The sequence below is a fragment of the Scyliorhinus torazame genome, chromosome 3 (assembly GCF_047496885.1).
Source record: "Scyliorhinus torazame isolate Kashiwa2021f chromosome 3, sScyTor2.1, whole genome shotgun sequence".
Classification (NCBI taxonomy): Eukaryota; Metazoa; Chordata; class Chondrichthyes; order Carcharhiniformes; family Scyliorhinidae; genus Scyliorhinus; species Scyliorhinus torazame.
This window is the reverse complement of record NC_092709.1, coordinates 124,513,104-124,533,444: the sequence shown is the minus strand read 5'-3', so window position 1 is coordinate 124,533,444 and position 20,341 is coordinate 124,513,104. Positions and strand designations below refer to the sequence as shown.

General features: G+C 45.3%; 1 protein-coding gene and 1 long non-coding RNA gene across 6 annotated transcripts in view; one reads left to right on the top strand and one right to left on the bottom strand.

Moving 5' to 3' along the window:
• Positions 1–18,887, top strand: part of LOC140408663 (uncharacterized) — a 67,440-nt gene extending 48,553 nt beyond the window's left edge. The window contains exon 2 of the long non-coding RNA XR_011940165.1: positions 17,684–18,887. This is a non-coding gene — a long non-coding RNA (uncharacterized lncRNA). The remainder of the gene's footprint in view (positions 1–17,683) is intronic.
• The window catches only part of ndst3 (N-deacetylase/N-sulfotransferase (heparan glucosaminyl) 3), a 1,764,928-nt gene that overhangs the window by 732,231 nt on the left and 1,012,356 nt on the right, over positions 1–20,341 (bottom strand). The window contains exon 1 of one of the 5 annotated variants that reach the window (XM_072496175.1): positions 18,557–18,687. The exons of the other annotated variants lie outside the window; for them this stretch is intronic. The gene's annotated coding sequence lies outside the window, so the exon portion shown is untranslated. Of the gene's footprint in view, positions 1–18,556; positions 18,688–20,341 lie in introns of those variants that run through there. 5 annotated transcript variants of the gene reach the window in all.

Below are 20,341 nucleotides of genomic sequence, written 5' to 3'. Positions count from 1 at the left end.
TTCAGGATGCCGAAGCACCGGTGCACGGCTGTCGCTGTAGCGGGTCTCCGCATCGGTCCCTGGCCCCACGGATAGGCGTCATCAGCCACGACTGCAGCGGATAATCCTGTTGCCCAGGCACCAACTCCCCAACCATGGGGCGGGGCACCTCAAAGAGGCCAGGGACCGTCGAGTGTGCCAGGATGATCATCGTGCACACTGCCTATGCATGATGCGCATCTGATGGTCACACACCAGCTGCATGTTCACTGAATGGAACTCTTTTCATTTGTGTAGAGCGACCTGTCATCTGCTGGTGCTCGTGGGGTGACACGCACCCAGTCGATTACCCCGTGGACCCAGGGCATCTCAGCGGCAGCAGCAAACCCCACTGTCCGGGCATCCTGGTGCGCCCGGTCCACATTCTCTCAGCATCCATCTCAAGCCCCTTTAGAATTCTGTATGTTTTAATCTGATTGCCTCTCAATCTTCTAAACCTCAGAGAATATAAACCCCTCAGCCTCTCTTCATAAGATAATCCCAGGGACCAATTTAGTGAACCTGTATAACAACCAATACAAGTATATAATTTCTTAAATCATCATAGAATTTACATACAGGAGACTATTCGGCCCATCGAGTCTGCACCAGCCCGTGGAAAGAAAGAGCTCCCTACGTAAGCCCACACCACCACCCTATCCCATAATCCAATAACCCCAACTAACGTTTTGGACACTAAAGGGCAATTTATCATGGCCAATCCACCTAACCTGCACATTTTTGGACTGTGGACGGAACCGGAGCATCCAGAGGAAACCCACACAGACACAGGGAGAAAGTGCAAATTCCACATAGACAGTCACCCGAGGCCGGAATTAAATCAGTGTCCCTGGAGATGTGAGACAGCAGTGCTAACCACTGTGCCATCGTGCTGCCCGATGTTGAGAATTGTTTCCATTGGTCGGGGAATCCAAAATACAGGGCAGTCTTAGGATAAGGGATTGATCATTTAGGACTGAGATGAGGAGAAATTATTTCACTGAAAGGATTGTGAATCTTTGGAATTTCTGTACCCCAGAGGGTTGTGGATGCTTGATCACGGAATATATTTAAAGATGGGGTAGACAGAATTTTGGTCTTTCATTAAATTAAGGGATATTGTGAGTGGGTGGAAAGATGGAATGGAAGCTCAAGATCGACCAAGATTGTACTGAATGGCAGAGCAGGCACACCAAGCCACCTGGTCTACTCCTGCTTATGGTTCTTATGTCCACCATAAGTAAAGAGCCCAGTCAGAGCATAAGCAAAGAAGGGACACAATTTACAACTAATTATTAATTCATTCCTGCTTTTAGGCAAGAACCTGGATGACCGCGTCAAGACAAAAGCAGGCACAATTTTAGCATGGCAGATGAAAATGTAGTATTTGGAAATCTAATAGTAGGCTGTGAGTTGGATTTCTCTTCACTTGAATCAGTGTTAGTAGATTATTTGACTGTAAAAAACATGGTCTACACTGGTAATCTTATTATCACACATTCATACAATGGAGGTCACTGGATACCATTCAGGAGTCCAACCCTGGCTGATATTCCCATTCCTCAGGAGCACTGAGGTCAAATACGTTTCCCTTAACACTTCAAGGTAATATTGGTTCACATGAGGTCAATTAATGCAGTGGAGAATAGGCCAGGTATTAAGTCTGGGAGTTTTCGGAACCAGAGTACTCATTTCTACATTGACTGGTGCATTTTTCAATTGAACGGCCAGAACATACTCAGGAATTGCCAGCAGCGGAATAGAAAGACTTGTATTGTACCATGCCTTTCACAGCCTCAGGATGTGACAAGGCACTTATAAAACAGAAATACTCAACTGATTGTGAAGTTTAGTTACTGTTGTAACGAAGGAAGCAATTAATTTGCACACAGTTACTGAATTTTAAGTGGTATGGTGGTGACCCCCGGAAAGCCGGGCCCAACTCTGTTGTGGTCATTCTCCGAAGCCTCAGTGGAATTCAGTGGCAATCAAGTGCCTGCATTCGGGGCTTCTGCACCATTGATGGTGGAGGACCTGCCTCTGAGAGAAGCCGGCCAATCTAAGACCAGAATTTCAGGAACGGTAGCCACTGCTGGTATTGCAGCACATTCTGGAGCAGCCACCATTGAAGAGGTCCCTGATGGGTTTGGGGGCCTTCTGAGGCCAGTCAGGCAGACTCCCTAACATACTGGATCTTTCAGCAGGCATGCCTTTGCTGCAGGAGGACCCTCAAGGGTTACTGGGTGCCCAATCAGGAAACCCTCACCACAGCCTGAGCCCACTGGGAGATCAGCAGCTTTTACATGCCACTTAAGGGACTTCAGGGTGGGAAGGCTTTCCTCAACGTTCCCAGTCTTGACTTAATTCATATAATCAAAGAATCCCGGCAGTGCAGAGGGAAGCCATTTGGCCCATCGAGTCTGCAGCCTTTAGGGCAGCACGGTAGCATAGTGGTTAGCATTGTGACTTCACAGCGCCAGGGTCCCAGGTTCGATTCACTGCTGGGTCACTGTCTGTGCGGAGTCTGCACGTTCTCCCCGTGTCTGCGTGGGTTTCCTCCCACAGTCCAAAGACGTGCAGGTTAGGTGGATTGGCCATGCTAAATTGCCCTTAGTGTCCAAAAAGGTTAGGAGAGGTTATTGCGTTAAGGGGATAGGGTTGAAGTGAGTGCTTAAGTGAGTCGGTGCAGACTCGATGGGCCGAATAGCCTCCTTCCACACTGTATGTTATATGTTCTATGTTCAACCCTCCGAAAGAGGACGCCACCCATGTCCACCCCCACCCTATTCACCCCACCCTATCCCTGTAACCTAACCTGCACATCCCTGGACACTAAGAAGCAATTTAGCATGGCCAGTCCACCTAACCTGCACATCTTTGGACTCTGGAGGGAAAGCTGGAGCACTCAGAGGCAACCAATGCAGACATGGGGAAATCCTCCACACAGTCACCGAAGGCCAGAACTGGGTCCCTGGTGCTGTGTGGCAGCAGTGCTAACTACTATGCCACCGTGCTGCCCTAATTGGAGGGAGCTGGAAGACAATAGGTAGGCCACTCCCCACCTTCCCTTGTGATTCTCTAGTCACAAACTCACACTCCCCACCCAACCTGATCCCAAGCATCTAGGTAAATTTTCCCCAAGGTTTTATGAACAGCACTGAGATAATGGCAGATAATCTGTTTTGATTAATGTTATAAATCTGAAACAATAATTGGCCCTTTCTCTCAACTGATGCTACCTGAATGATTGAGTATTTCCAGAATTTACTAATTTTATTTCATATTTCCAGTATCAGCAGTATTTTGCTTTTGAATCTGTTTTAGGTGATGGTTGAGGGGCTATTATTGCCGGAGACGCTAGAGAGAATTCCTCCTTTCCCCTCCCGCAACCCCTCCACCCTGCTTTCTTCAACATAGTGCCATTAAGTCTTTTAGTCATATCTTGAGAGGGAAAACAGTGCCTCTGTTCAAGTAGAGCAAATTGATCAAAATTGCTGGTCTGAACAATTGTATTTATATGTTCAAATGGTGATCTATTGGATCATTCTTTTTAATGGGAGCTCAGGCAATGCCCTAAAAAAATGTTTCTTAAAATGTGAATTAAAATAATTTTACAGTCTGCATCCCATCAGCAAAGGTAGGTGTACAAAAATGACCCAAGCCAAGCCAGAACCTAGGAGGTCACAACTGCATTTGAAAACATCCCACAAAGGATCACACTTACTTTGTGGTCACATTGCGAATTACACCAAAGTTCAAACACTCTCCAAGAAACATCATCAAAAAGTCTGATAGTGTTTTGCAGTCTTCAAAAGTACTCGCCTCTATTTGTAATATATTGGGCCGAATTTTGCTCTCCAAATAACAGTGAGGCTAATGGTACTCAGCATTATTTACGCGAAAATGGCACAGTAACTTCAAGTGAAGCGTAAATGCGCAGTTAAAACCAATAACCAAAAGTTGCCCTCTCAGTTATGTCGCTCTTTAGCTTTGGATTCGTGAAAGCATCTTGTTGTCTGCCACATTATTAACATGCGTCAAATGTCATGAGGTTGCTGCATTTGCACATTAAATACAAACCACAACTACTGCTGATATTAAAGGGCAGTAATTAGTAGAGTCGGTAGCTTTTTAACAAGGTGGTAATTGTTGGAAAAGCCCCATGCCACATGCTGCTACATTTGTAACAATAGATGTTATCCCTGTGATATGATTTTTTGGGCTTAATGTCTGAGAAGCTCATGTTGCTTGATTGGTGTCATTCCCTTCCTCAAAGATAGGCACATGCAATCTGGAAACATAATGCAATACCTTTTTAAAAACATGTATGTGGTGATATGCATCAATGTAAATACATGTAGGCTAGCTGGACACTAGAGGGAGCACAAGAGACATCACTCACACACACTCAATCAATAGGTCAGTTAGATAGGACATGACCAATGGACATTCACAATACACACAGAGGTGACACAACCACAGGAGGGCATTACACCAGCCCATATATAAAGGACATCACACACATGATCAGCCTCTTTCCAGTGGAGACAGTTAGTAAGTAGAGACACAGGGTTGATTCAATATTACACCCACCATGTGGATTGCGGCAACTGGTTAGTCAGTCTGGGTAGCTATAGTAGGATTAGCAGTTGTGTCAAACCCGAGTAATAGAAGTGTAAATAGTTTAATAAACGTGTTGAAGTTATCTCCACGTCTGAACCTTCCTTTGTCAAGTGTACCACAAGGGAGACGCTTATGTTATACCTAGAACATAACAAATCAGTGTGAAAGTGACAAACCTGATTTTTAGACATGGGAATACTAAATAGTGCAACAGCAGTCGCACAACGAGATTACAGCGAATCAGCAGTCTGATTTATGTTGCTGCCGTTTGGACCATAAGTTAGGCGCAGTGTGAAATTGGATGTCAATTCACTGTCAGCCCAATGGGTATTGACCAACTTCACCACCAGAATCTCAGTTTTGAAAGGTGACATCCGATGTTATGGCCCAACAGCCTTTGGTAAAGTAGAAAAATCATCATGGTGAAAATAGCACATGGCAGTTCTAGTTTTCTCACCCTCCAGAGAAAATCAGGTCTCACAAAGGAAATTTCCCTTCAAATAATTTGCTGCAAATATCCCATGTAAGGTTTTAATACAACCTGCAAACCTTAACAGTTGCAGATTATCACAAGAGTAGAGTGGATATAACCACATGTCCTTGTATCCAATCTTCAATAAAAACACAAACAAAATACAGGGCTGGATAGTACAGGGTGCCATAGTTCTCATGCTCCGCACCACCCCGCCCAACCTCCCCCCCACCCCACCCCGCCCCCCCCCCACCCCGCCCATCCCCTTCCCCCCCACAGCTTTAGAGTCTGATCACAATCCTAACAGTTGCCACACAGCAATTTAACGCTGGGAACTGCTTTTATTGCTTTAAAATGAGACATCCGCCCCGTTCATGGGAGGAAGTCCCATCATAAAGCTGCTGACCAATCAAATGGTCTCAGAGGTGCCAGGTCCCGGGTGCTGGGTACTGCCAGGATTATAGTTAGTTCCACCATGCCGAGGAGCCCAGATAAGTCTGGGGTCAGGGATCATGGTGAGGAGATTGTTGAGGTGGTGTTGTGCTGGGGGGAGGGTTGAAGAAGGGATAACCTTGGGGTGGGGGGGGGGGGCTAGGGAACCAGTCAATGACAATTCCATTTCCCCTCCCTTCCTTGCCCAAGTCCAGCCTGAATGAAATGAAATGAAATGAAAATCGCTTATTGTCACAAGTAGGCTTCAAATGAAGGTACTGTGAAAAGCCCCTAGTCGCCACATTCCGTCGCCTGTTCGGGGAGGCTGGTACGGGAATTGAACAATGCTGCTGGTCTTCCTTGGTCTGCTTTAAAAGCCAGCTATTTAGCCCAGTGTGCTAAACCAGCCTGTGCAACAAAAGTTGTTGGATTTTTGTCTGGTGTGGGCCTCCTCCTCCTGTGGGTAAAATACTAGTGAGGGCAGGCTAAGACCATTTGACATTAATCGGCGGGCTGCCTGACATCTCACTCACGCATCGCAAGAATTCCTGACAGATCGAGGAGGGTGGGTAGCCAGCGGGAAGGTCATCTGTTGGATTTTCCACATCCTGCCTTCAACCCCTGCCCTTGAACCTACAATCACCCCCATTCCTAGGCCTTCAATCCTCCTCTTCTTAGCACCATGGAACTATCAATTCTCCCCACCTTCCCGAGGAATTGGCAGACCACCTGATTGAACTGACTCTCCTCAACAATTTCCCCAAATGAATCCCCCTCTCCTCCACCAGTTCAAAACTATCTACTGAGAACACCACCGAGATGGCCTCCTTGTTGTCCCTCCCCCTGTGTGGATCTTCACAGTCTTGTGACCCTCACTGTCCAGCCCCCTGCTTGGAGGCATGCCACTTGGCAATGAGTCTTGAGGCGGAATTCTCCCCTGTTCCTGCTGACTGGTTCAATGGCAGGTGGGAGGGGAAAGAATTTGGCGGGAGACCCAAGAATCAGTTTGACCACCCAAGCCTGGTGGTCCGTGGTGCCATCAGGAAAACACACCAGTGCAGAACAATGTGTCATTCAGATCTCGGAACTCACCTGAACGATGCCTGGAGTTCATGATGGATGCCGCCAGCAACCCTGGACCACCACAGCAATGGATGGTGGACCTTCCCGGTTTGGTGTCCTGGAGGGGGTCCATCTTCCAGCCTTAGAATGTTCCTGAAGATACATCTTCTTTTTAAGGAAGGCCATCTTCTGGTCTCAGAGTGCTCCTGGAGATCTATCTTCATTTTCAGGAGATCCACTTTCTTTCTTCAATAGTGAGTCAGTGATGTCGGCTATCTTTTTAATATGGCGCATGGAAAGGGTGGTTGACTGCATGCCATCAGGCCTGCTCCGCCACGGAAAACGGCATGAAACACGCGGTTGGATAATTAATGAGGTTGAGGCTGGAAGATTTGGTGTAATTTTCCGCCGATCTCGGCAGCGGGAAACACTCCACATTCCTGTTCTTGCCACAAGACCTATTCGCCAGATAGGAGAATTCCACCCTTGGTCTTGGGACAAGGAAGAGATAAGTAACATCAAACGGACGTAGAGGAATCCTAACTTCTGCATTCCTTAAATACTGACACCATCTCCCCTCCTCCGTACTCACTTCACCACTTTTCAGCACCAGCTCCCAACAGATCAGTTCAGTAAAGTTTCAGCTGAACATCTTGTTCAAAATGGTCGTTTTCTACTTAAAATTTGTGGCTGGAAAATAATTACTGATTAAAGGTCGGCATGGTAGCACAGTCGTTAGCACTGTTACTTCACAGCGCCAGGGACCCGGTTTTGATTCCTGTCTTGGGTCACTGACTGTGTGGAGTTTGCACGTTCTCCCGGTATCTGCGTGGGTTTCCTCCGGGCACTCTGCTTTTCTCCCACAAATCCCGAAAGACGTGCTGTTAGGTAATTTGGACATTCTGAATTCTCCCTCAGTGTACCTGAACAGGCGCCGAAGTGTGGCGACTAGGGGATTTTCACAGTGACTTCATTGCAGTGTTAATGTAAGCCTACTTACAACACTAATAAAGATTATTATTATAAAGTTTACGAACTTATCTATTTTTGTGAACGCACTCCAACTTAGTAGCTACATTTTATGTGGAAAATTAATGCCAGCGACTTCTACCGCACGAGGTGTCACTGACTTGGAAATTGTTGAAGGAGGAGCTCAGAAAAACCATCACAATCACTCACCATGTGAAGTTATGAGATGGATGCAAGTAGAAGGCGATAGCCTAATCAACAAAGAAAGCAACTGCATTGCAGGATGTGACCAATGTAGGTCATCAAGGGGTCTATTTGTGGGAGGAAGCGGACCTGTTGAGACAACAGCCCAGGTTATTTATGTGTAAAGCAGAGATGCATTACCTTGGGGCACCGCTTCAGCGCAGCTACCAGCTAAAAGTGGGCAGGGTGTGGAGGTGCACACAGCCTAGTTCTGTCTGAAAATGGCACATTTGTCTCAAGACCTTGATTTTCTTATTAACAGGTCCACTGCCCGAAACGGATGGGCAGTCAGCCTGTCAGCCTGATTTAAGGAGTGGTCAGGTGTTCGGAGAAGGTAGTATAAACAAGGCAGTGAGTCATTTTTTCTCAAGTCCTATATGCAGGTTGGACCCAGGTTAAAAGCTAATCCCCTGTTGTTCGCAATGTGCTCACAACACCAAGGTACCAGTAAATTGGCATCAACTAACTCTAAATTTGCAATCACACTCAGAAAGATGTGCTAGCGTAGGAAATGGAAAGCAGTTCACACTTGTATAATTTTATGCCGTTATTTCTCAATGTTGGAATATAGCAGGCCTTTATTCCTTACCTGCCCTATGTTACAACTGAGCTGGGATTTCCTGACGTTGACTTTGGTGTGTAGATTTTATGAATTCATCCTCCCAGCATGGAGCTTCACAGGCAGGGCCTCTGCACTGGGAATTTAGCTGTGGAAGTCAATGGGCCCTGCAGGATTTTCAGCCCATTAATTTAAATAGATGGAAAATCTTGCAGAGCCTGCAATATCCGTGCGCTGAATTCCCAATACGCACTCTCAGCATGTGAAGCTTTATACTGGGAATGCAAATTCATCAAATTTATCCTTAGGCACTGACATCCCTCACCTTAATGAGCAAAGTTAGAAAAAAAACAAAGAATTCTCAAAGTGGTCAAGTGTTCTGCCCTCAGTTACAACACAATTATTGTTTGGTTACTTTTCATGAATCTTCTTATTCTTTATGGAGCACATTACCAAAAAAAAGCTAAATAACATCACTGTGTCAATGGACTGAAACATATTTTGGTGACAGAAAGCGGATGGATGCAACACTGCCAGAAGGATAGAGACTAGTGAAAGCCCTGATTACTAAGTGGCAAACATAAGCAGTTGCCAACTGCTAGTTAACTCTCAAAGAAGGGAAAAACACCCATAGAATAACTGCCAAAATGATCAACTCTCTTGTTTAAAATCAATATAATTGAATCACAGAATTTACAGTGGCCCATTCGGCCCATCGAGTCCGCAACGGCCACTGGAAAGAGCACCCCACCCAAGCCCGCAACTCCACCCCATCCCCGCAACCCAGTAACCTCACTTAATCGTTCTGGATACCAAGGGCAATTTATCATGCCCAATCCATCTAACCCGCACATCTTTGGACTGTGGGAGGAAACCGGAGCACCCGAAGGAAACCGACGAAGACACGGGGAGAACATGCAGACTCAGCACAGACAGTGACCCAAGCCGGGAATCGAACCTGGGACCCTGGAGCTGCGAAGCAACTGTGCTAGCCACTATGCTACCATGCCACTATGCTGACATGCTTTCGTCTCTTCTTGCTGTCAGCACCCTGCGACATTTCTCTCACTAGATAGCGAGAGAAACCAGGAGGAGCACTGACAGATCCAGCAGCCAAATGGCCCAGGGACAAATGGAGAAACAGGTGGGAGACAGGTGAAAGGTGGTCAGGAAGCCCGGTCGATTCACAAAATTACCTTCAGATTCGGGAAGGGAAATCAAGATATTTTCTGCAAGATATTGTGTGGGCAGTGAGATAATGAAAAGGTAAATTGTAGATGGTTTGGAAAAAGGGCAGGTTTGATGGCCCAAATTACCTTTTTTTCCATTATCATTTTCCCGACAAAAAGTGGAGTGTTATGGCCCTTCCCACAAGTGGGAATTTCTGGTTCCATTGAAGTCAATGGGGTTTTGAACAGCTCGCCATGTTTTCTAACACCCATGCACGCGCCCTCCCCCCTTCACACCCCACCCCCATCACCACCCCACCACGACCAGGCCATACACTTCCGCCCAGCACATCAATAAAGTTAATTTCTGTCCATTGAGACATGCAAGAGCCTCATTTGCATTGACACTTTCATTATTTTGATGATGCAGTCAGTGAATTGGCTGCCATGTTTTTCTACATTACACCATGACTTCAATTAGTACTCCATTGGCGGCAACAGAAGCTACATAAAATGTAAGTTTATTTGTTAATTCTTTCATTTACATGAGAGGGGCACTAAATGACATTAAGCAATGCAAAATTCCTTCTTCAAGGCTTCATGCTTGCTGAGGTGGAGTATGGGTTGGCATGTGGGTGGGGGATGATGCAGAAGTTTGACGAGAAAGGCCTCATTATCAACACAGCACTTCTACTGCACTCACTATAAAATTACAGCATTGGAATAGGAACATTTTCCAAAGAAACATAATTAATGACAACCCTCTAGGGTAGACAATTCCAAAGGTTCCTAACTCTCTGAGTGAAGATTTTTCTTTTTATTGTTCATTGATGTGGGTGTCGCTGAGTGGCTTGTTAGGCTATTTCAAAGGACATTTAAGAGTCAACCATATTGCTGTGGATCTGGAGTCAAACCAGGTAAGGACATTAGTAAACCAGAATCAGTAATGTCAGAATCAGTCATCACTAAACATTTAATTCCAGCTTTTTATTGAATTCAAATTTCACCATCTGAAGGGATTTGAACCCGGGTCCCCCAAACATTATCCTGGGCCGCTGGATTACTGGATCAGCGACAATATCACTACACCACCACCTCTACCCACCTTATTCCTGAATTTTCAACCCTTTATTCCATTACTCTAGACACCCCAGCCAAGAGAAACATCCTCTCAGCATCTATCTCATTAAACTCGCTCAGAGACCTTTATATTTCAATGAGATTGCCTCTCATTCTTCTGAACTATATAGAGATCGTAGACCCAGTCTAATCAATCTCTCCTCAGTTAAGACAACCCTTGTCCCATGAATCAATCTAGTGAAACTTAAATCTACCCGCTCTAAGACAAGTGTATCCTTCTTTAGGCACGGAGGCCAAAACTGTAAATTGCATTCCAGGTGCGGACTGGAATCTTGCTGCACAATCACGTGATGGCCAGCTAATTAGCTATGGATAGATAAGGGGGCTGACCAATTCTACAGTGAGGCGAGCAGGAAATTACCAACCTCGCCGTTACCTTGTGTGGTGAAAGATCTTGGTGTCATATTTAAACAGCATGCAGACAGGCATCCACTCCCTGCAGGCCAGCAGCAGCATCAGACCATCTCAGAGGAGGTTTTTGAACATGAATTTCTGCCAGCCCCTCCTCACCTGCCACATTTGGATCTCTGGAGCTACAAGTCATCATCTTGCACCCATCCTCAGTCATCTTTGACTTTCCCTCTAACACCCTCTATCTTCCCTCCATCAGCCTATGCCTGCCTTCTATGACCTTGAAGCCATCACCATCTTTGAAACTAGAGCTGTTTCTCCATCACCATCAAGTATCCCCCAGCAGACTGGACCTGCCTACCACCACCATCACCCTTGACCTGCGATCTCTAACTTTTCCCAGTTCTGATGAAAGGTCATTGACCGGAAATGTTGGGCACGATTTTTAACAGCAAGGTGGGCATCATGAGTCAGGAAGTTTCCCAGTTTGGGACTTCCAGAGGCGGCCATGGTGTGAGTGGTCACACATTTGGCAACTCGGTCTCGAGGCTGTTTTCTGGACCTTTTTCCCCTTTGTAGGGTGGATGTTTTGTGGCAAAAAGGTGCACCTGAGGAGCTTGAAGGTGGACGTGGCCTTTTTACAAGAAACACACTTGAAGATCGGGCAGACAAGGGCGGTACGGCAAGTCTTCCATTCGGGATTAGATGTGAAGACGCGAGCTGGTAAATAAACGGGTGCCGTTTGAGGTGGGGAATTTAGTAGCAGATTCGGTGGGGGGGGGAAGGTCCGTGATGGTGAGTGGGAAGCTGGAGGGAATATCGGTGGTTTTGGTTAATGTTTATGCCCCAAATTGGGATGATGTGGAGTTTATGAGGCGAGACCTGGACTCTCACCGGTTGGACCTGTCGAGCCTGAGGTCGGGGAGGGTGTCGGCGGTGGCGAAGGAGCTGAAGGAATTCATAGAGCATGGGGGTGGGGGTTAGACCCGTGGAGGTTTGGGAGGTCTGGGGCGAAGGAGTTTTCATACTTCTCCCATGTGCACAGGGTGTACCTTTGGATTGATTGTTTTTGTTGTGGGCAAGACGTTACTGGCGGGAGTGGTCGACTCGGAGTATTCGGTGATCGTGGTTTCAGACCAAGTGCCGCATTGGGTGGACTTGCAAGTGGATCAGGGTGGGAGGGGGGCCCCAGCGTCTGCGGTCGAGGTTGTCAGTGGATGAGGAGGTGTGTGAACGGGTAAGGGACACCATCCGGGGGTATGTGGAACTAAATGATACAGGTGAGGTCACAGCCGCCACACTATGGGAGGCGCCCAAGGCAGTTGTTGGGGGGGGGTGGGGGGGGGAGGAGTTAATAACTATTTGGGTGCATAGGGAGAAGGAGGAGTGAGCTGAGATGGCTAGGTTTGTGGATGAGATTCTGCGGGTGGACAGAAGGAATTCGGAGGCCCCGCAGGCAGGATCGGTGAAGGAGAGGCAGAAGCTCCAGATGGAGTTTGAGCTGGATGTCCATGGGGAAGGCAGTAGGGCAGTTGCGGAGGGCCAGAGGGGCAGTGTATGAGTATGGGAGAAGGCTAGTAGTTTGCTGGCCGACCACCTGAGGAAACAGGAGGCGGTGAGGGCGATTGGGAGGGTGAAAGACGGGAGGGGTAGAGTGGTACTGGACCCGGATGGAGGCAGCCTCTTATAAGGACACTAGCTTCGGGCATTATTGACGTTGCCTCTGCCGTTCTCACCAGCCAAATACTCCACAAGTCCGGTGATGGTGGCAACCCTGAGGCCCTGAGAATGTGGGGATAGTGGCGGAAGCACCTGAGGCAGGAGGGTGCCTCGGTTTCGGGAATCACAGGTTTGTTCCGGGAAAGCTACACGCAGGGTTGCAGGGGTGGCAGCGGGTGTGGATTGAACGGTTTGCAAGCCTATTCATGGGGGGAAGCTTCCCGAGCTTGGAGGGACTGGTAGAGGAATATGAGCTGCCCAGAGGGAATGGGCTCCAGTATTTACAGGTGCGGAACTACGTGAGAAAACAGGTGTCGTTCTTTCCTTAAACGCCACCCCCGGGGTTGAAGGACAAGGTGTCGAAAACAGGGGTTGGTGAGGGCAGGGTGTCTGAGATTTACAAGGAATTAATGGACAGGGACAGCACTCCAATAGGAGAAGTTAAGTGGAAGTGGGAGGAAGAGCTGGGGAAGGTGTTGGAGGCTGGGTTATGGGAAGGGGCTCGGAGGAGGGTGAATGCATCCTCTTTGTGTGCAAGGCTTAGACTGATTTAATTTAAAGTAGTTCATAGGGCGCACATGACGGTGGCCAGAATGAGCAGGTTTTTTGAGGGGGTGGAGGATAGGTGAGTACAAACCTATTCATGGCAGTGCTCAGGCCTGCGAACCAGGTCCATATGTTTTAAGCCGTCCGAAGCGGGAGGGATTTTGGCGGGGGTTCATTGACGTGGTGTCTGAGGTGCTGAGGGTGAAGGTCGTACCGAGTCCAGAAATGCCGATTTTTGGAGTGTAGGAAGACCCGGGAGTCCAGGGGGCAAGGGAGGATGACATTTTGGCCTTTGCCTCCTTGGTAGCCCGGAGACGGATCCTGTTGGACTGGAGGGACTCGGGGTCACCGAAACAGGGAGTGTGGGTGAGCAATCTCGTGGAATTCCTCAGGTTGGAAAAATCAATTTTGCCTTGAGAGGGACCGTGGAGGGGTTTGCCCAGAGATGGAAACTGTTTATCGACTTCTTCAAGGATAATTAAGACGTCAGTGAGGGAGGGGTGGGGGTGGGGGGGAGAGAGAGAGAGAAGACGGGGGATAAATCTGGGGTTACAAAAGGAGTCAAAGTGGGTGGAGGGTGTTATTGAAAATATGGAAAGATGTGTAATTTGAAACATGGAAGTCTGGCAATATTTGGTCTGAGAGAAACATGAGAGGATACAGGGAAAGATCCCACAAAGGGTTAACAGCAGATGCCAGGGAAGGATTGTAAAATGCAGATAGCCCTGTTCATCAGGCTTAGCAAACAAGACAAACAGGATTTTGAATGAAGCCAAAAACAATGGCTCACACCTTCAATGAAAGTAAATCTTAGGAAAGGATCTGGAAAAGCATGGATGAGGTTCAGTTGAATTTGATGATAATTCTAGGTGTGAAAATTTGCTAATACCAGGTAAATTAAAGAAAACTGGAGACTATCAGTCTACGAGAAACATAATTGAAAGCCAAAATCAAAGTCAAAATTGAGCTGAGGACACAATTGGAAAATAAAACTATAGAAATGACAGGAATTAAAAGTAACATCTCTTGAAGTCAAAGCATTTTGAACATCACAAAGGAAACAATGTAATCAGATCTATGAGATGAAGTCATGTCAAAATGAATACTTAGTTGGATTAAAAGGTTTAGATCAAAGATACTTTTTACAATCAAAGAAAATAAGAGTTACTTTACAATAACGTCATAAAAACTTAACTGTTCGAAAAATATATAAACCCGAAGAAAGGGGATAGCAGGCAGAACCAGAACCAGAACCAGAACTCACAGGGAGAGAGAGCGGAGAAGCAGAGTCAGATTACAGTCAGCTCGGCCATGGGAAATGGACAGGGCATAGCAGTCCAGCTAAAATAGCTAATACATCTAAGGAAGACCAGAATTTAAAGAGTAGGCAGATTCAGCTCAGAGATAGCTCTCACAGCTCTGTACATGGGAAAGATAGGACACAGCAACTGAGCTCATCTGAATACATCTAAAGAAGACCAGACTTTAAAGAAGATTGATTGTTAAGTTGGGCCTGAAGGTCCCTTCAACCAACCAGAAGGATCCAGAAGCAACATCTTTTTACTTTTCTGTAAAGACAGTGATTGCATCTTTTAAAAAGAGAAAAAAATATATAATAATAAAATAACTTAAAAGTTTTAACCTGAAACAGTGGTTATTAGTCTACTTTACTTACTTAGCAATGCGGGACCCAGGATCGATGCTACTAAGTGGTAAGTAGATTAAATCTTCAGTGAAGGTATGGGTTATACCAGGGGATAACTTGAAAACATAGTTTGACCTGAATAGCACCCACTGAAGCTTGCATCGGAGTCAGGGAGTGAGAATTCCTGTTCACCATTTAGAAGAGTACGAAGTTTTACAACACCAGGTTAAAGTCCAACAGGTTTGTTTCGATGTCACTAGCTTTCGGAGCGCTGCTCCTTCCTCAGGTGAATGAAGAGGTATGTTCCAGAAACACATATATAGACAAATTCAAAGATGCCAAACAATGCTTGGAATGTACATTGGCGAGACCATACAGACGCTGCGACAACGAATGAACGGACATCGCGCAACAATCACCAGGCAGGAATGTTCCCTTCCAGTCGGGGAACACTTCAGCAGTCAAGGGCATTCAGCCTCTGATCTCCGGGTAAGCGTTCTCCAAGGCGGTCTTCAGGACGCGCGACAACGCAGAATCGCCAAGCAGAAACTTATAGCCAAGTTCCGCACACATGAGTGCGGCCTCAACCGGGACCTGGGATTCATGTCGCATCACATTCATCCCCCACCATCTGGCCTGCGAAATCCTACCAACTGTCCTGGCTTGATACAATTCACACCTCTTTAACCTGGGGTTACCCCATCTCTGGATCTGTAAAGATTTAATCACCTGCTAATGCTCGCATTCCAAGCATTGTCTGGCATCTTTGAATTTGTCTATATATGTGTTTCTGGAACATACCTCTTCATTCACCTGAGGAAGGAGCAGCGCTCCGAAAGCTAGTGACATCGAAACAAACCTGTTGGACTTTAACCTGGTGTTGTAAAGCTTCATACTGTGCTCACCCCTGTCCAACGCCGGCATCTCCACATAATGGCTACCATTTAGAATGTCGGCCCTTTTTGGTATAGGGGGACTTCTAAGAATAGTGGTGAGTTTTCAAAAACAAGGGTAACGGCAGGGAGAGTGGGGTGCAGGAGATATTGGTTATTTATTTGTTATTTGATTTCCTGTTTGTTCTCTTTTTGGTTTTGGTTGTGTTTGATATATAGATGCCTTAATGAAAACATTTTTAAACACAGGAAATTTCCCAGTTTGGTGCACCCAGATCGGGTAAGCGTGCCGCGAATGGTGTGATTTTCACTGCAGGGGGTGGTTTGAAAGGCCCACCTTTGTTCTCTGGGACGTTGTTCCAGTTGTTTTGTTAAATATTAGGTCATTTCGCCTTCCCCCCCTCCCCAACCACTCCCCATGCCCCATCCATGCCAACTCATTCAAATGCATATCCTCTCGCACATCAAATGGCTCCTCATACCCTCCATGCCAATTCATAAAAGTTGCATGTCCCATCAGTCAGTATATACACTTTACAGAACCAATGAACTCTGCAGTAACAATATTTGTGTAAATGCAAATAGCTTGGTTTGTCCTTCTACGCAAAACATGGAAAGTTAGCTTGTAGATACTATAAGCAATGACAAAGACAAATGGTATTTTGGTCTTTATAGGAAGGGGTTTAGAGTACAAAAAAAAAGAAGTCTTGCTGGAATTATACAGGGTTTTGCTGAGAAAACAGTTCTCGGGAGCAGGAAATGAGGCGAGATGAAAGTTAATTGTGCATGAGGCAAAATGTCATCTTCCTGATGGTGGGATGAAAGTTGGTGGTGAATTAAAGGAAAATCAACAGGAAACAATTTTTAATGGATTAGCATGTCATATATACTTATGGTTACTGGACAAAATTGTACCTTTGTCATTAATCTGGCAGCAAATGAGAAACATGCGCCTTCAGGTTCAGGTTACAGGCCCCCCTTACCTAAAACCAACACACCCAGTAAACATTTCTGGGTGACTCACAAGGTGAGCCCTCCTCACCCCCCAACCCTCCTCTCTTCACCTGTTGGTCGCCACAAGTAAAATAGATGCAGAAGCGGGATGAAGCATTTATTTGACCATTAATTTGCCCAATGCCTTCATGGGAGACAGATTGGGGAGGGCGGGTCGGTCGTGGGCAGGCTAGAGGGTGAGTTCGAGAGGGCCTAATATTTAACATAACAACAGCCACATGCTGCATTTAATGAGACCACCAGTTTCAAACTTGCCAGTGCGGGTGGTGGGGGGGGGGGGGGGGGCTGTCAAATTCCACCCCTAATCTTTGTTTTTTGTCTATTAACTAATCCTCAATTTATGTGAATACATGACTCACAATTGCATGAGCCCTATTGTTGCACACAGTAACATATTTCACCATACCTTGTGGCACTTGCTTCAAAGATTTTTCATAAAAGTATTTTTTTAAGATAGTTGCTCTTCAAATTTTAACAATTTATGACTTCCACAGTCTTCTGACTTCTCTTATGACATGCATTTATTTTGAAATCACCAGATCAACAGCGTGTTGTTGATTTGCTGTTAAACACACTCGTGTGGCCTTCCTGTCACCCGGTCTACCTGTAATCATTGCTATTTGGTCACAGCGTGAGAATTCTGGAGTCTGTTTCTTTTTGTTGGAGCTACATTTAGATGAATCATTAAACATATCCTGCCAAGTGATATAAAAAATGCTCTTATACTTGAGGCAATATCTGTGGTCACATTAAATCTATTGAAATTAGAAGTTTGCAATGCAGCAGGTATGGAATGTTAACAGCATGATTTTACTGGTGTCATTGCAGTGGGAACGTATCAGGCAGCGTGTTCCAGGAACTGAGAGAACCTGAAAATTCACCAATCAAAGTAACAGTTGTGCTTTAAAAAAACCGCAAAACTCCATTTTCCATCTTAGTGATAAAGCAAACCCTTATTTTGTGAATTACCATTAAAGCAATGCACCCAGTAGATGCAGAAGAGTAACAGGCCTAAATATTAAAATCACAGCAAACTGGACTTACAAAGTTGAACACGAAATCCAGTCCAGACACTTGTTTGTCACAATGAAAGTTGAATAAGAATCATACTTCAGATTTACAAATGACCTGGAGGAACTTCCCCGAGATGATATCTGTAGCCTCAGCTTGGTTTCCAATGTACTGACATGGGATGTGCACAAGATGAACAATTAACCAAAGCATTTTCACAGCACAGCCTCACTAAATTAAGAGTGCACACCAAGTAATCATGAGCACCTTCCCCACGATTTCCGAATGAGTGAATCTGAATGGCAGAACAATGCGATTTAAAACTAAAATCGAGAAAATGTTTGTTCTGTCAATGCCAAAAATGGGAGCAGAAAATTTGTCTTTAAAAAAAACCTGAATGACTGCTGTAACTGTAATTAATAATCTGCCGATTAAGTAATAGAACACTTGGATTTCTGAGAATGTGATTCCTTCAGTAGTCACTAAGAAAGTAAAGCGTTTCCCCCTTTGTTTCATTTTGGAACTTCACCCACGGTTTCAAAACCTTTCAGAGAGTGGCTGTGATCAAAAGTTTAACCCTCTTGCATTGAACATGAGCAGAACATGAAGGCACAGGCAACAGTGGTGAGAATTCTGCAAAGATAATTCGGCAGAAGTCAAACCAAAGCGGGGAGGAAACATGAAACTCACCATTTAACAACATCCGATTGCAAGGAGGTCACTTTACAATGACTGACTTCTTGACTACGATCTTCATTCATCAAAATCTGTTTCTATTCAGTCAAATGTGCACATCCAAAGATCCTGTTGCTTACAGACAGTCCACAGTCCACGTAATATAGAATATCTGCAGTTTCTCTATTTCCAAACCCTTGATTTAGTTAATTCGAATAATCACAATTTATCTGTAAATGCAATAGTATTTTTTTCTGCCAGAGAGAGCAGAAATTTGTAAAAATTTCCTTCTTGCACAGAGCGAAAGTGGAAGTGACATTAAAATAACTTTCATGTCTCAAAAAAAGTTGTGTTTTTACATCCTGTCATGCAAGGTTCTGCATGGCATAGTAAGGTGCAGCATCACAGAACGGGCAACTCAAGTGTGCATTTTATATTTCCAGCAGTGAAAAACGATCTATAATGAACCAAAGCCTAAGTACTGAGAAATTTCAGTCAATCTAAAACACCAATTTTACTAGTAATGTGCCAAATGAATTGTGAGATTTTTCTTAACCCGTTTATAAAATAACAATTATCGTTGGAGTCTCAAAGTTGTGAAGTGGAATATTGGCCTCTCTTCATGGTTTATGTTCAGCTAATGGCTTAGATATTAACAACAAACTAATATGTGTAGAAACGTGTGAAGTTGAGTAAGACGCTAAATGAGGCAGATAGTGCTAGCAGAGCAGTAATAATGCTTAGTTCACAATATATAGCTTACAAATCACAAGCTCAGGTCTGGCTGACATGCAGATCTGCTATCTTCAATTGTGGTGAGTGCTAGACCTAGTTGCCAAATGATGATGATAGAATATTCCACATGTGTGTAGGTGATTTGCTGCTGATATCCATCTTGCTTGCCCTGCAATAAGCAATCTTCCTTCACTATCATTATTGCATAGTCTCTGTGGCGTTTACAGTGACACCTGTATCCTGGAACAAACTGTTGTCTTAGCCAAATAAATAGCCATTGTCATAAAAAAGAAAGACTTGCATTTGCATAATGGCTTCTGTGATGTCCCTAAAGCTCTACACAGCTAATGAAATACTTTTGAATTGGTCACTTTGTAATGTAGGAAATGCAGCAGCTAATTTAGGTACAAGGTCCCACAGTTATATGACACTGAACAGATAATCTGTTTCAGTTTAACGTGATGTTGGTTTAAACCAAAGAGACTTCACTGCACTTCTTCAAAATAGTGGCATGGCATCTGTTACAATCATCGGTGTGGGTAGATGGTGCTTCAGATACAGATTTTGGATACTGGAGAAGTTGCACTTTGATGGCGCAATTCCTAGCTCTGCAAACCTGCCCTTTAAAAATGCCCTCCCGCAGTTGGGATTTCATACTGAGGGTGAGCTGGTGTGGCCCTGAACCCCAAGAATGAGTGCAGAGGCTGCTGAGTACATAGGTAGGCTGAGCAGAACCTGCCACTTTGCTCTGGCACGTTAAGTTGTTTAAAAACAAAGAAAGAGTTCTCCACTCGCACCCCTCACATCCACACACATGTCCATGCCCAATCCATGCCCATCTATGCCATTGACCCCCAAGGCCCCTCATATACCTATGCCCCACACCTCCAAATGGCTCTTTGTAGCCCTTATTCCAACAGAGTGTCACGCCATGCCCCACCACCCGTTGCATGTAAACCCTCCGTGCAAATTTACTGAGTATCCTTTGACAGTTCCTTGACAGCTTAATCGTTCTTCGGCAGTTCCAATTAATTTATGTACATTTTGCGCAGAGTAATTTTTATA